Here is a 12,479-nt window from a genome sequence, read left to right as displayed (position 1 = left end):
CTATTTGGAAAGCCTTAATAATATAGGCAAGTTACTGGTAGTACTGGTCAGAAAAAAAAGAAACTAATGAAATTAATATTTTAAAGTCATTATCAAAGCCTATATTTTATACCAGTATATCTGAAAATTTATATTTTTCTAAAATATTGTTCCTTTTGTATAAATAACAAAAAAAAAAACCCAAAAGCCAAAAAGACTTCTCATGAAACTATTACTGTATCAAAAACCAAATCACAAAAAATACCAGTTTCACAGATGAATTCTACCTGACCTTCAGGAAACAGAGCATCTCTATTAAATACAACTTGTTTAAAATATAACTCATCCTATGAAGTTAGCATAAGCTTATTATCGAAACAAAACAAAGACTACACCAAAAAGGAAAAGTATTTGGCAATAACAAAGGGATGCATATATCCAGGGCATCCAAAGACAGTTTAAAATAGAAAATCTAGGGATGCCTGGGTAGCTTAGTTGGTTAAGGGTCTGACTCTCGATCTCAGCTCAGGTCTTGATCTCAGGGTCATGAATTCAAGCCCCATGTTGGGCTTCACAATGGGCATGGAGCCTACATTAAAAAAAAAAAAAAATCTATCAATGCAATTCATCACACCAACAGATGCAGCAAAAGCACTAAAAAAAAAAAAAATCAACTGTTCAAGACGAAAACTCTAAAATGATAAGTAGAAAATAAACTAATAACATCTATCCCCTCAAAAAAAAAAACCCACTACAGCATGATATTTAATGTTAAAATATTAGAAGCACTCCATTAAAGTATCTAGAGAAGGATGCCTGATACCAACGCTTCCATTCAACACTGTGCTAAATGCATTAGTCAATGCAGATCCAAAAAAAATAAAAAAGAAACAGGAGGCAAAATCTAATGGAAAAGAAGAAATAAAACCTTCATTATTCACACTCAGCTACTTAGAAAACGCAAAAGAATTATAAACTATCACTTGCACGTTTCATTCAATCTAAAGATACTACCAACTATAAGATGCACCCTTGTTTTACATACAACTAAGAAAAAACACTGCCAATTAAACTGATGTCACACTTTTTTATCTAGAATTTTCATTTTAGATTGAGACCATTCTTTTAGACTTATATTTTATCATATCTTGCACATATATAGAAAGAAAAATAAAAGCAAAAAGAAATTGGTATGATTTTCCTAAAACTTCACATTCAGGGTCCTACCACGGATTGCTTTTCTACTCAAAGCTATCCAATCTTTCTTACAATATTGTCCTCTGCCAACAGGAGTGTTGGTGATGCAGCATTTCTTAAAATGCTCCATTATCATCTGTGGGATTTTCTTTCCAGTCAGACATCCACTTCACAATTTCTGCCTTCAGCTGTAGTGTTTGGCATGAAATAACAACACAACAATGCACATGCTCATTTAAGTGATGACAAAATGAAGAGTGCTGACCAAGTGTGTGCATGTGTATGCAATGAGAACTATATCATAACTGCTGCCTGAACGACAGTGATTATAAGGTGGCCTACCGAAAACCTATTTTGATTTTATAAATTCTAAAATATAGGGGAGAAAAGTGCATCTCAGAATCTATGAAATATAGTAAGAGCAAAAATCAGCAAGGTTACATGATGAATACACCTAAGGTCGTAGTATTCCCTATACATTAGCAATAACTAAATAAAAATAATAACTAATAACAAAATCCTATTCACAACAAAAACTGCATAGTATCTAGCAAAAAAATCTAACAAAAGTTGTGCAAGAGCTTTATGAAAAGCAGCAGAGCATGCTCAGATTGAAATCCCAGCTCCACTACTTAGTATGTATACTATCTATACGTGTCTATATATTTATTCTATAAATTTGACACAAATATAATAAAAATCCAAATTTTTCATAGACATTGACAAACTGACCCAAAAATAAAAAGAAAGAAAATAGCTTTAAAAGTTTTGAAGAAAAACAACATATTATAAAGCAAAAAAAAAAAATTTTTAGTTATAAAGCTATCATTATTAAATCAGAGTGATACAGATATAGAGAGTTAAACAGACCAATGAAAGCAGAAGAAACTAGAAACAGATGTGTATATATGAGAATACAATAAACCTCAGGAGTTTCACTATAAATCAGTGGGGAGAAAGGCTGAATTACTCAATGAATCCATATTAAAAAAATAAAGTTAGATCCCTACATCACACAATAGAAAAAAAATTCCAGATGAATTAATGACCTAAATATGAAAAAGTACGGTATCAGTATGACCTTGGGGTAAGGGAAGAACTTCTTGCAGATACAAAAAAACATAAGTCATCAATGAAAAAAAAATTGAGAAAACTGGCTACCTTCACATTAAGAAGTCCTACACAAACAAGCTAAAAGATAAGCCACAGACTAGGAAATGGTATTTTCAGTATTTATAATTATAAATCATTAGTATTCAGAATATAAAAAGAATATCCACCAATCAATGAGAAAAAGGAAACAACCCAAAAGAAAAATGGACCCAAAGATAAAATAAGCAAATCACAGAAAACTCAAATGGTCAATAAATACGTGGGAAAAAAGCTCAACCTCAACAGTAATCTAAGAAATGCAAAGAGAAAACAGCAATGAGATACAATTTATACACAACAGATTGGAAAAAATTGCAAAGGCTAATCTTTTGGCAGTAGTCTCCAGAAATAGAGGCTGATACGCAGCTAGTGGGAGTGTCAAATGGAACAAAATTTGATGATGCCGCAATTCCCAGTAAAGTTGACAAATGCACACTCCTGAATGTAGCAATTCTACATTTATAATCTCAAGAGAGAAGAACCCTGTGTAAGGATGTTCACAGCAGCATTGTTTGAAACTGCATAAAACTACAAACAACATAATGGCTGCTCCATAAGAATAGATAAATAAACCACAGTATATTTATACATTGAAATACAAGTATAATGAATTAGATCAGTACTTTTCAAACTTCTTCGTCTCAGGATCCCCTTACATTCTTATAAATTGAGGACCCCAAAGAATTTTTCTTTATGTGGGTTCTATCTTCAGATATTTATAATAGAAATAAAATCTGAGACATTTAAAAATATTTATTAATTCGTTAAAAACAAGCCAACTGTACATAAACACTTATTTTTAAATAACTATTTTTCAAAACAAAAAATAAGTGAAAAGAATAGTATTATTTTACATTTCTGCAAATCTCTTTAAAGATAGGCTTAATAGAGAACAGCTGGATTCCCATAAGTGCTTCTGTGTTCAACCTATTATGACATCATGTATCACGCAGCCTCTGTACAGCACTCATGCAGTGCACACAAGAATGTGGCCAGAAGAATCTTATGGATCCCTGGGAATTCCTAGAGCACACTCTGAGAACTCCTGAACTAGACCCACACACAAAATGGATAAACCTCAAAAACACAATGTTAAGTGAAAAAAAAAAAAAAAAATGAGACGACACACACAGTATGATACCATTTATGTAAAGTTAAAACACAAAAACCAATACCTGATAATGGTTTTGGTACATACATATGAGGACAATTGTTACTTCTTGCAAAGAAAAGACAGGAATGGGATTGGGGGGGGCACTCTTTAAATGGATCTGTGAGATTTTCTTTAAACAAACAAAAAAAAGTTATGAAGCAAATATGTAATAAACTATTAAGTTCTGTTAAATCTTGGTGATGCTTGCTTTTCAGGAGTTCTGAAATACTTCACAATTTAAAAATCTTAAATATATTTTAAAAAATCCTACACTTACTTCTCACTGATTTTTCCTTAAAGTGTGCCTCCTCTGAACAAAATATAGTTATGAGATACCTGGATTTTTTTTTTTTTTAAGATTTATTTATTTGACAGAGAGGACCACAGCGAGAGAGGGAACACAAGCAGGGGGAGTGGGAGAGGGAGAAGCAGGCTTCCCACTGAGCAGGGAGCCCAATGCGGGGCTTGATCCCAGGACCTGAGATCATGACCTGAGCCGAAGGCAGACGCTTAACGACTGAGCCACCCAGGCGCCCCTGGATTTTTTTTTTTTTTTTAAGATTTATTTATTTAGGGGCACCTGGATGGCTTAGTAGGTTGAGCATCTGCCTTTGGCTCAGGTCATGATCCGGGGGTCCTGGGATCAGCCCCATATTAGGCTCCCTGCTAAGCTTCTCCCTTTCCCTCTGCCCTTCTCCCTACTCGTGCTCCCCTTCTCTCTCAAATAAATAAATAAAAATACTTTTTAAAAAGATTTTTTATTTTAGAGAGAGAGCACATCCTAGCGGGAGGGCCAGAGGGAGAGGGAGAGAGTATCTCAGCAGACTCCACACTGAGTGTGGAGCCCAATGCAGGGACTGATCCCAAGCCAAAACCAAGAGTCGGACACTTAATTGATTATGCCACCCAGGCGCCCCAAGATACCTGGGTTTTTATTTAAAAAGTTGTTTGGAAAAATAATTCGACAGGAATAAGAATAGATTGGCCATATTAACCCCAAAAAGTTAAGCAGTGGGGGCAGGGGTTACCTAGCTCATGTAGTGTGCCTTAATATGTATATTCCTTGGTCAAAGGACACACAGATTAGATGCCTTACTACCTGAAAACTAATCACCTACAAAAAGTTTTCTATAACCAATAACTGAGATCATTGTTTTTAGAGATAATGACCATATGCCAGGTACTGCTCGAGGATAATAAAGGAGAACCTGCCTCTACATTCAGGTTCAGAAAAGATGACAAAAATATAAGCACACAGTTAAAATTTAATAGGTTAAATACCAAATTAAAGTTGCCCACACTGATATGAGACAAAGAAGAATGAGCCTGGAAAAACAATAGTGCCAATAAGAAAAAGAAAGTGAGACAGCAAGACTTGTTTGAGGGACTCTGGGTTAAAAAACAAATAAGAAAAAAGACTATAAATAGTACTGGACATCTACAATATACCAGATAAATTTGGTTTCAGCCAAATGTTGAGATAGTAACACACCTGGGTAGAGATGGTCAGTAGGCAACTGGAAATGCTAGATGAGAAATTAGAAAAGAGGGTAGGCATGGTAAAGGGACATTAAAACCAAGGGAGAAGATTCAAGAAAAAGGACAGAGGATTGACCTTGAGGGAAATACCATCACAGAAGACAGAAAAAGCACAGAAAGTTTCTGAAACAAAGAACACTTTTATTTGATACACCCAATGACATGTGAAAGTTTCCCAATTTCGGAAATAGTGGATTCAGGAATAAGTGCAATGAAAAGAAATAAAAGTACTGGTGAAGGGAACGAGAAGACAAGTGAGGTTTTTCTAAGATAAGCAAACCTAGGAATGTTTCTAACGAGAGGGAAAGGCACAGAGAGGGCAATGATGCAAGCAGCAGAATCACTGAAAGAGCCCCATCCCGGACGGGTGGAGCAGACAGGCAGAGCAGTTGTGGGCCTGAAGGAGGTCAATTCTTCCTGCAGCGAAAAGAACGGGAGGAAAGCCTAGGTAGAGACAGAGTATGCAGTGGAAAGGAAGGAAACTCAAATGCTTAGATCAGATTGTTGTCTATCTTTCTGGTTTAAGTAAGAGATTAGGTAATCTCTGTGAGGCTGAGGGGTTTCAAGGACGGATGGAAGAGTCTGAGAGTAGAAAAATAGTCTGGAATCACCAGTGTACACAAACACAACACAAGCAAGGTCATCAATGATAATTACGAGTCTGGATGGGGTTAGAGAGGAAGCATTTACAAAGAGCAATGTGGAAAAAAAAAATTTTTTTAATGCACTGTGAGCATGTTTTTTAAAAAAGGAAACTTGAACCTATCTGAAATATACACATAAATTAAGAACTAACACCTCACTTATCCAAAATGGTTGGGTAATAAGGTGTTACACCAGTCAGTTTCCCAGATCATCAAGGTCTACCCTTTCAGGCAAAAACATTTTATACTTAATGGTTTCCGACAGAAATCCTTCTAAACTACACATGATCTGTCTTCTTAACTATACAACTTGAGTCTCAATCTTAACCACCTACTCCTGCTGTACTGCGTGTGCAGCTAGACAGTTCTCTTTTTTACAGCTCTCCTAGGTCTTTCCCAGCTGTCAAGATAGAAAGCAACTGGTTCTTCTAAGTTTATGTTTATCCTTACCACCTCAACAACCGCAGCCCACTTGCTTAGCAACCTGCTTGTAGTCAGCCTCCTACAATGCAGTGTTTCTCCAGCTTTCCTAAACCATGGCCCCTTCCTTATGTTAAACATGAGAATCTTCAGTTCCCTTCCGTCCTCTCCCGGAGCATCAGTGCTCTGACCTCTTGCGGTCCAGGAAAATGGAAAAACTGAAACAACTTTCTAGTCAATACTTACGCTACCTATAGATTTAGATCATAAAATTCGAGGAAACACATTCCCCACACGTCCATCTAGGACAGTCAAATATTAATCAAAACATGAGAAGGTTTGGCTTAGCAAACAGCCTTAACAAAAGGGTAGTTACTCTCACGGGGGGAAGAACAGGGATTGCAAAAGGCCATCTGAAGGCTGCTGCCTTTTGAGTAATCTTTCTTCTAACTTTTCAAACTGACTTCTTAAAAAATCACCATGAGAATACTTACAGGTTCATTGCTCATTTTCGTAAGTAACCCAGAGCACTAGTGCTGCAATTTTCAACCACAATAAATGAAAAGTTAGAAACCTCTCCCTCTTTGTTTACTACAGAAATTATAACTCAGAACTACACGTTATTTGGAGTGAAGTTAGGAGAGAAAAGAGCAGCTCTCTAGTACAAACGGATCATTGAAGTAGCAGCAAAACTGGCTTAACTTCTGAACAGTTTTGATAATCATTCAGGTAGTGAAAACATTGATCCACTTGCTACTCTCATTATTTCTCAACTCTGAAACCTTTCCTAGTCCAATGGAATTGCTAAGTAAATATGAAGCCCAGCTCAGGTGTATCGTCATCCTTCTACGTGAGGGCTTCCCCGGGCAGCCCGATCATATAAGCCCCTCCACCTGGCAAGCAAGTTCTTCCACCTTTTCTAGCCAGGATTCCCACCACCCTCCCACCTTCACCATCGACTCCTGCCAAACTACAAATACTTGCTGCTTTGTTTTTAGTTTTGTTTTTTTCCAAATACTATTTTGTGAAGAAGCTTCACCCTTGAAATGCCCTTTCCCCAGGCCCCACCTCTGCTTAACAAAGTCCTACCCATCCTTAAGTAACCTCAAAATGTCACCTACTTCAGAAATCTTTTCCTCATGCTCCAAATAGAAACTCTGCCTTCCTCTGAAACCCCAGTAATTGCTTGTACCTTTTCCGCAGCACTTGAGTGCAATTCACCACGTCTCCTCCGCCTCTGAACAGCGAACTTCTTGCAGCCACCGTATGCATTACAAGAACCTTTCTAATCTTTCTTATCAGCCAGCCCAGCGCATCGGTAACACTGGGTTCCAAGTTTACTGGGGAGTTGTGCAGTATGCAAACAAAAGTCCTTTAAGGGACAGAATGCTACCTAAGAATTTTTCAAATCAAATAAACTAAAAAACATGGCAAGCAGATGAATAAATACTGCAGCACTAAGAAAATAAAAAACTTTCTACCCTTCTTACTCCTCAAAAATAAGTTAATACCAACAGATCACGAATAGCTTAAATGGACCTTTTCAAGAAAGTTGTTTTCAAATAAATGAGTTGAAAAGACTCCTTTAAAAATGTATTCGTTTTCGTGCTGTGCAAATTACACTTTGCCCCCTGTTGGATAAAAGAGTGATGAGAACTTCTTTCCTATCGAATTTTATTTTTATTTCTTTATTCAGGTACTAGAGAAAGCAATGAGTGTTGGAAAACCGCATCTAGGGCACCATAATAGCCACGTACGACGTTGAGTAAAAATAAAATGTCGTGGGGTTCCATTTGCCGTAGTGAGCCCAGATGTCTGGGCTGCCACCCGTCCCGACAGCCCCCGTGTTGCTACAGGAGCGGGAGAAAGGCGCGGGGCCAGGGACGCTGAGAGACGAGATGGCCGCCTGCGGCAGCTCAGTTAAAATGCAGCGGAAGCAGCAGCCAGTCACGGGGCTGCGGGAGGGAGGGCAGCAAGGTGGCGCTGCCGCCGAGCGCCTAGAGCCTGAGCGCCCATCATGGCGGCAAGGGCAATGGCCGCTGCGGGGAGCGAGCACGCCCCCTCCGCGCGCACACGCTGCCGTGCCGGGCCTCGGGGGCCCGTCACCGGAGCCGCCGCCGCCGCCGCCGCCGCCGCCGCCCGCTCTCCGACCCCCCCTCACGGGCTGTAGCGGAATTTTCTCCTCAGACACCGCCTTCAAGATGGCGGCTCCCCCTCCCGACAACCCCCTTAATCGTCCCCTGCAGCAGGCGCCGAGCCGCCGCCATCTTGTCCCCCGTCCCTCCCCCCCTCGCCGATATTTACATAGCGAAAATCGGCCCGGCCGGCCTGCGGCCTTCACCTCACGCCTGCAGCCTTCGCCTCCTTGCCAGGCCTCGCCCCCGCGCGGTGCCCCGGGCAGGCCGCGGCGCCGACCCGACGCCCCTCCGCCGCCTCCCGGGCCACCGGGCGACCCTCCCCCAACCCCCGCCCGTTCACGGAGCGCGCCTCCGCCGCCGCTCGGGGCAGCCGGGCTCCTCCCCGGGCCTAACTGCGGCCTCCTCGGGGCCTGCTCGGCACCACGCGCCGCACCGCCCGGCCTAGCGCGGAAGGGCGCCTCGCGGGCCGCCGACCAGGCCGGGACCAGGCCGCTGCGCGCGCGCTAGGCCCCACGGCCGCGGCGGCGCCCGGAACTCACCGGACGGACGTGCGGGCGGTCGGCGACGGTGGCGGGTGCTGCAGGCCGGCCTTTCTCTGGAGCACTGGGCCGGGCTCCGGCTGGTGGGGCGGGCGGAGGGAGGGAGGAGGGGCCGAGCTCGGAGCTGACAAAAAGCGGCCCAGCTCCCCGGCACGGGCCCGCCGTCAGCACGTCACGTCACCGCCCGGGAGAGAGACCCAGGAAAATGCGGAAGGGTAGATAGGCCCCCTCCTCCGCCCGGTGTGTCCCCTTGGCGCCCCGGGTCGGCGCCGCTCACGCTCCGCGACCGGGGAGCCCAGTGGCCTCGCTGCGGCGGGGTCTCCGGCGGCCGGAGTCTCCGTGACAGCGCCCCCCTTCTTTCCACCTCCTCCGCGCTCCCGCCCGCCGCCGCCGCCGCTACACACGCGCCGCTGCCGCCGCCTCGGCCGTAAAGCCCGCGCGGGGCCGCGGTCCTTCGACCCCGTGGAGAGGCGGGCGGCCCGCACCCGACCCGGCCTGGCCGCCCCCCACCATCTCCCGTGGGCCTCGGCCACCCCCCGGGCCCTCCCCGGAGACCTACCGCCTCTCCGCGCCTGTCTCGGCCGAGGCGCCTGCTCGAGTTGTTTGCAGGCCCTCAGACCCCCGCCCGCAGTAAATGTGTTTTCTTCATCCCTGTGGCTGGAGAAGATAAATTTAGCAGTCCCCGGCGTCCCCTGCCTTGGCTTAAAAAAAAAAAAAAAAATCTTTGAAATAAAATGAAAATAGGCTTGCCAGTCTAAATGGGTGTGTGGGCACGAGGAGGGGGAGAAGGGTTATCTTACAGCTACTACCAAACTGTTTATTTTTTTTTTTTAACAAGCATTCAGTCAGAGGACCTAACTGATTTTATTAGTTTGCAGGATACAAAGATGAGAAAAAGGGTTACCTTTTCAGACTGGTTTCGCACATTGCAATGAACCGGAATTTTTAATGTATATTTTCTATATATCTGTATTTCAGAGTTTGGGAGCCTATGAAATTTTAAGTCTTGCGTAATTGTTTCATAAGTAATGAGTTTTTCACAGTCTTTAATATAGAGAGGTAGCAGAATTGAGTATGGATGTTTTTTACAAACTACTTAAACAAGCCTTTTAAAGTTTAAAAACACTTAGGAGAAAAAGAAAAATATGTATTTGATAAACAAGCATTTATCAACTCCAAAAATGCGTATTTGCGTTTCCATTAAATTTTTATGCTCTTTCCATACTGAACTTGGGACCCAAACTATGTTTACAACTTACTAGTTAAACGTTACGCATTGTAATCCTTACATTAATCCAGAACCTGACATGTTTTATTTCTTCAATTCACTAAATGTTAAAGAGATTTTTAAACAGTAAAGAACACAAAGGTTATAAAGCAAATAGCATACCGGTGAGAAGTCTCTTCAAATACAGAGGCCATGTATTTAGGGTCCTGTCATAACTTTTTAAAACTCCCAGAATGCAAGTTGTCCATTCCCTCAGACGTTTTACAGTTATAAAATGCTTTCAAGAAGGAAAAACAAAGGTATAATAACAAATCTCTGAGGACATACTGGATGGTAATTTTCCTCTCCAGGCTTTACCTTTGGTGTTTTTGCAAGAGATTAAATTTCCTTTCAAAAATGATGAATGACAACATGTCTTCAACATTTCTAGAAAATTGCATTAGGTTGTGATACAGACTATTCACAGAAAGGTAAATAAAACTAGTATTTGTTCAAGTAAAATATGGGAAATAGCTTGTGTGTGCACACTAATATAATTTCAAAAAAATGATAACCAGTGTTTTAAGTACTTTCCAAGGGCCTCCATTTAATGCTATGGTATGTCAAGAATGGGGCCTCATCACCATGTAGCTATAAGCAGCATGAATACAAAAACCTAATGTCAGCATTCTTGTTAGTTCTTCCATAATTACCATCAAATACTTCTAAGTACACCAGTATAATGCACTTCAGAAAAGAGTATCAAGGATCATAAATGAAAAAGATGTTTCCTCAATTTAAAAGTCCAGAAGTAGTTTAGGTCTTCAGACTTTTCAAGAGCCCTTTGCCATTACGTTTCATACATAAGAGACTATTAACTTTGTTAGGAAACAATGCCCTAGTTCTAGTCATTATATTAGATAAAACTTTATTGCAGTACAACAAATATTCTATAGATGATTGTACAGATGAGCTCAACTATAAGTTGTCAAAAAAGGGAAAGTAATTTGTACTTTAAATCCATTTATGGAAGGCCATAAACAACAGTGTATGATAAAAATCATTTCACTAGAAGTACACTCAATATAAAATACTCATGATAAAGGAACAAAGAAAGTATAAGCAGAGATCAGAAATTGTTCAATGTTATAATAATATACAAAACATAGTTTATGAAAATATTCACAGTAGGACCTGGAGGACACCTAAGATCAGTGAAAGCATTTGTAACCAAGCAGTGAGTGATTAAGGACCTGACACCTCACACTTGAAGGACAGCCCATCTTGCATTGATACTTGTGTTCAATGTTTTGGTATTTGGGACCTATAGAATTCTGGGCACAGAGTAAAAAGATGTGGTGCTTGCCCTTGGGGAACTGCAAATAAGGAGGCTGTGTGTGGCAGAATAAAAACATTCTTAAGTGCTTTCATTTTCTCGCTTAAATAAGCACACAATAAAAGGAAATTTTATTTAGGTACATGGAGAGCAGAATATTTCAAAGGCATATGCTGTGAATACAAAATAGATGGTTTCAATACAGTCAAATGGCTTTTGGTTATGTGCTAAAATGTATTTGTTCCTTCAGAGCTGTTAATGTATATCAGATATTAAAAGCATCTACTCAAGGTTTTGACAGTGTTTTAATAACTTAACTAAAATCCCTGACATGTTTATAGGTCCTTGAGCCAGAAATAATACAAGGCCTTTCAATCACTTTTGCAGAGAAAGATTAGTCAGAAAAGAAGCTGTTAAAAAAAAAAAAAAAGAAAAGAACAAGAAGAAAAGAAGCTGTTTATTTTCACTCCACATCACTGACTGATGGAAATCCAAATGGGAAACAGTAAATTACTGCCTTAGAAAATAGAGACCTTCTTGAATAAAGTTGTGGTAATTCATTATTTTATATCCCAAAGGTTGAAAAATATTCACTTTCCCCTAGAAAGGCCCTAGTTTTATTGAACTAAGCATGCCCTATAAAAATGAACCATTTATCTGATACTTGATACTTAAGTTATACTTATCTTAACATGAGCAAGTTGCATCATGTTGGAAGTCAGCTGGCTATAATTAATGTCAAGTAAGAATTTTTAATCTGAGCCTTTAAGCCACACACCCTCCCCAAGGGAAATAATTTTAAAATAAACAGTGACTGACAATTAGGTGATTTTCAAACTATTTTTTCACACAAGTCATTAGTTGAATAAGACATTGTTTAGTTCCTGAAAGTCACCAATAGCCAAATTCTCATGGATTATAAATCACAGAACACAGCAAACAAATTAGCTCCACTAAAAAGGTGAAAATCGATATGTGAGGCCTAGAAACAATGACCTGTTGGTGCCCAGCCTGGGGCCTCTATATACAATTTTCCACTAAAGGAACCAGGGTTTCTGGAAGAAATGACTGATTCCTGGGCTGGAGCAGAAAAGTACATAGCAAACCAGGAATATCGCCTCATAACAGAAAGCAAGAAAAGAAAATGTCAAAGCTTACTAGGGGTTGTGTCAAAA

General features: G+C 40.7%; 1 protein-coding gene across 4 annotated transcripts in view; it reads right to left on the bottom strand.

Moving 5' to 3' along the window:
• Positions 1-9,401, bottom strand: part of ZFX (zinc finger protein X-linked) — a 54,390-nt gene extending 44,989 nt beyond the window's left edge. For 2 of the 4 annotated variants that reach the window (XM_032389555.1, XM_032389559.1), the window contains exon 1: positions 8,762-9,146. The gene's annotated coding sequence lies outside the window, so the exon portion shown is untranslated. Of the gene's footprint in view, positions 1-8,388; positions 8,430-8,761; positions 9,147-9,320 lie in introns of those variants that run through there. The other 2 variants (XM_032389557.1, XM_032389558.1) reach the window with 2 other exon arrangements.
• Positions 9,402-12,479: the final 3,078 nt, after the last annotated feature.

Source organism: Phoca vitulina, unplaced genomic scaffold (assembly GCF_004348235.1).
Source record: "Phoca vitulina isolate PV1807 unplaced genomic scaffold, GSC_HSeal_1.0 scaffold55, whole genome shotgun sequence".
NCBI lineage: Eukaryota > Metazoa > Chordata > Mammalia > Carnivora > Phocidae > Phoca > Phoca vitulina.
This window is presented reverse-complemented; position numbering and strand designations above follow the sequence as displayed.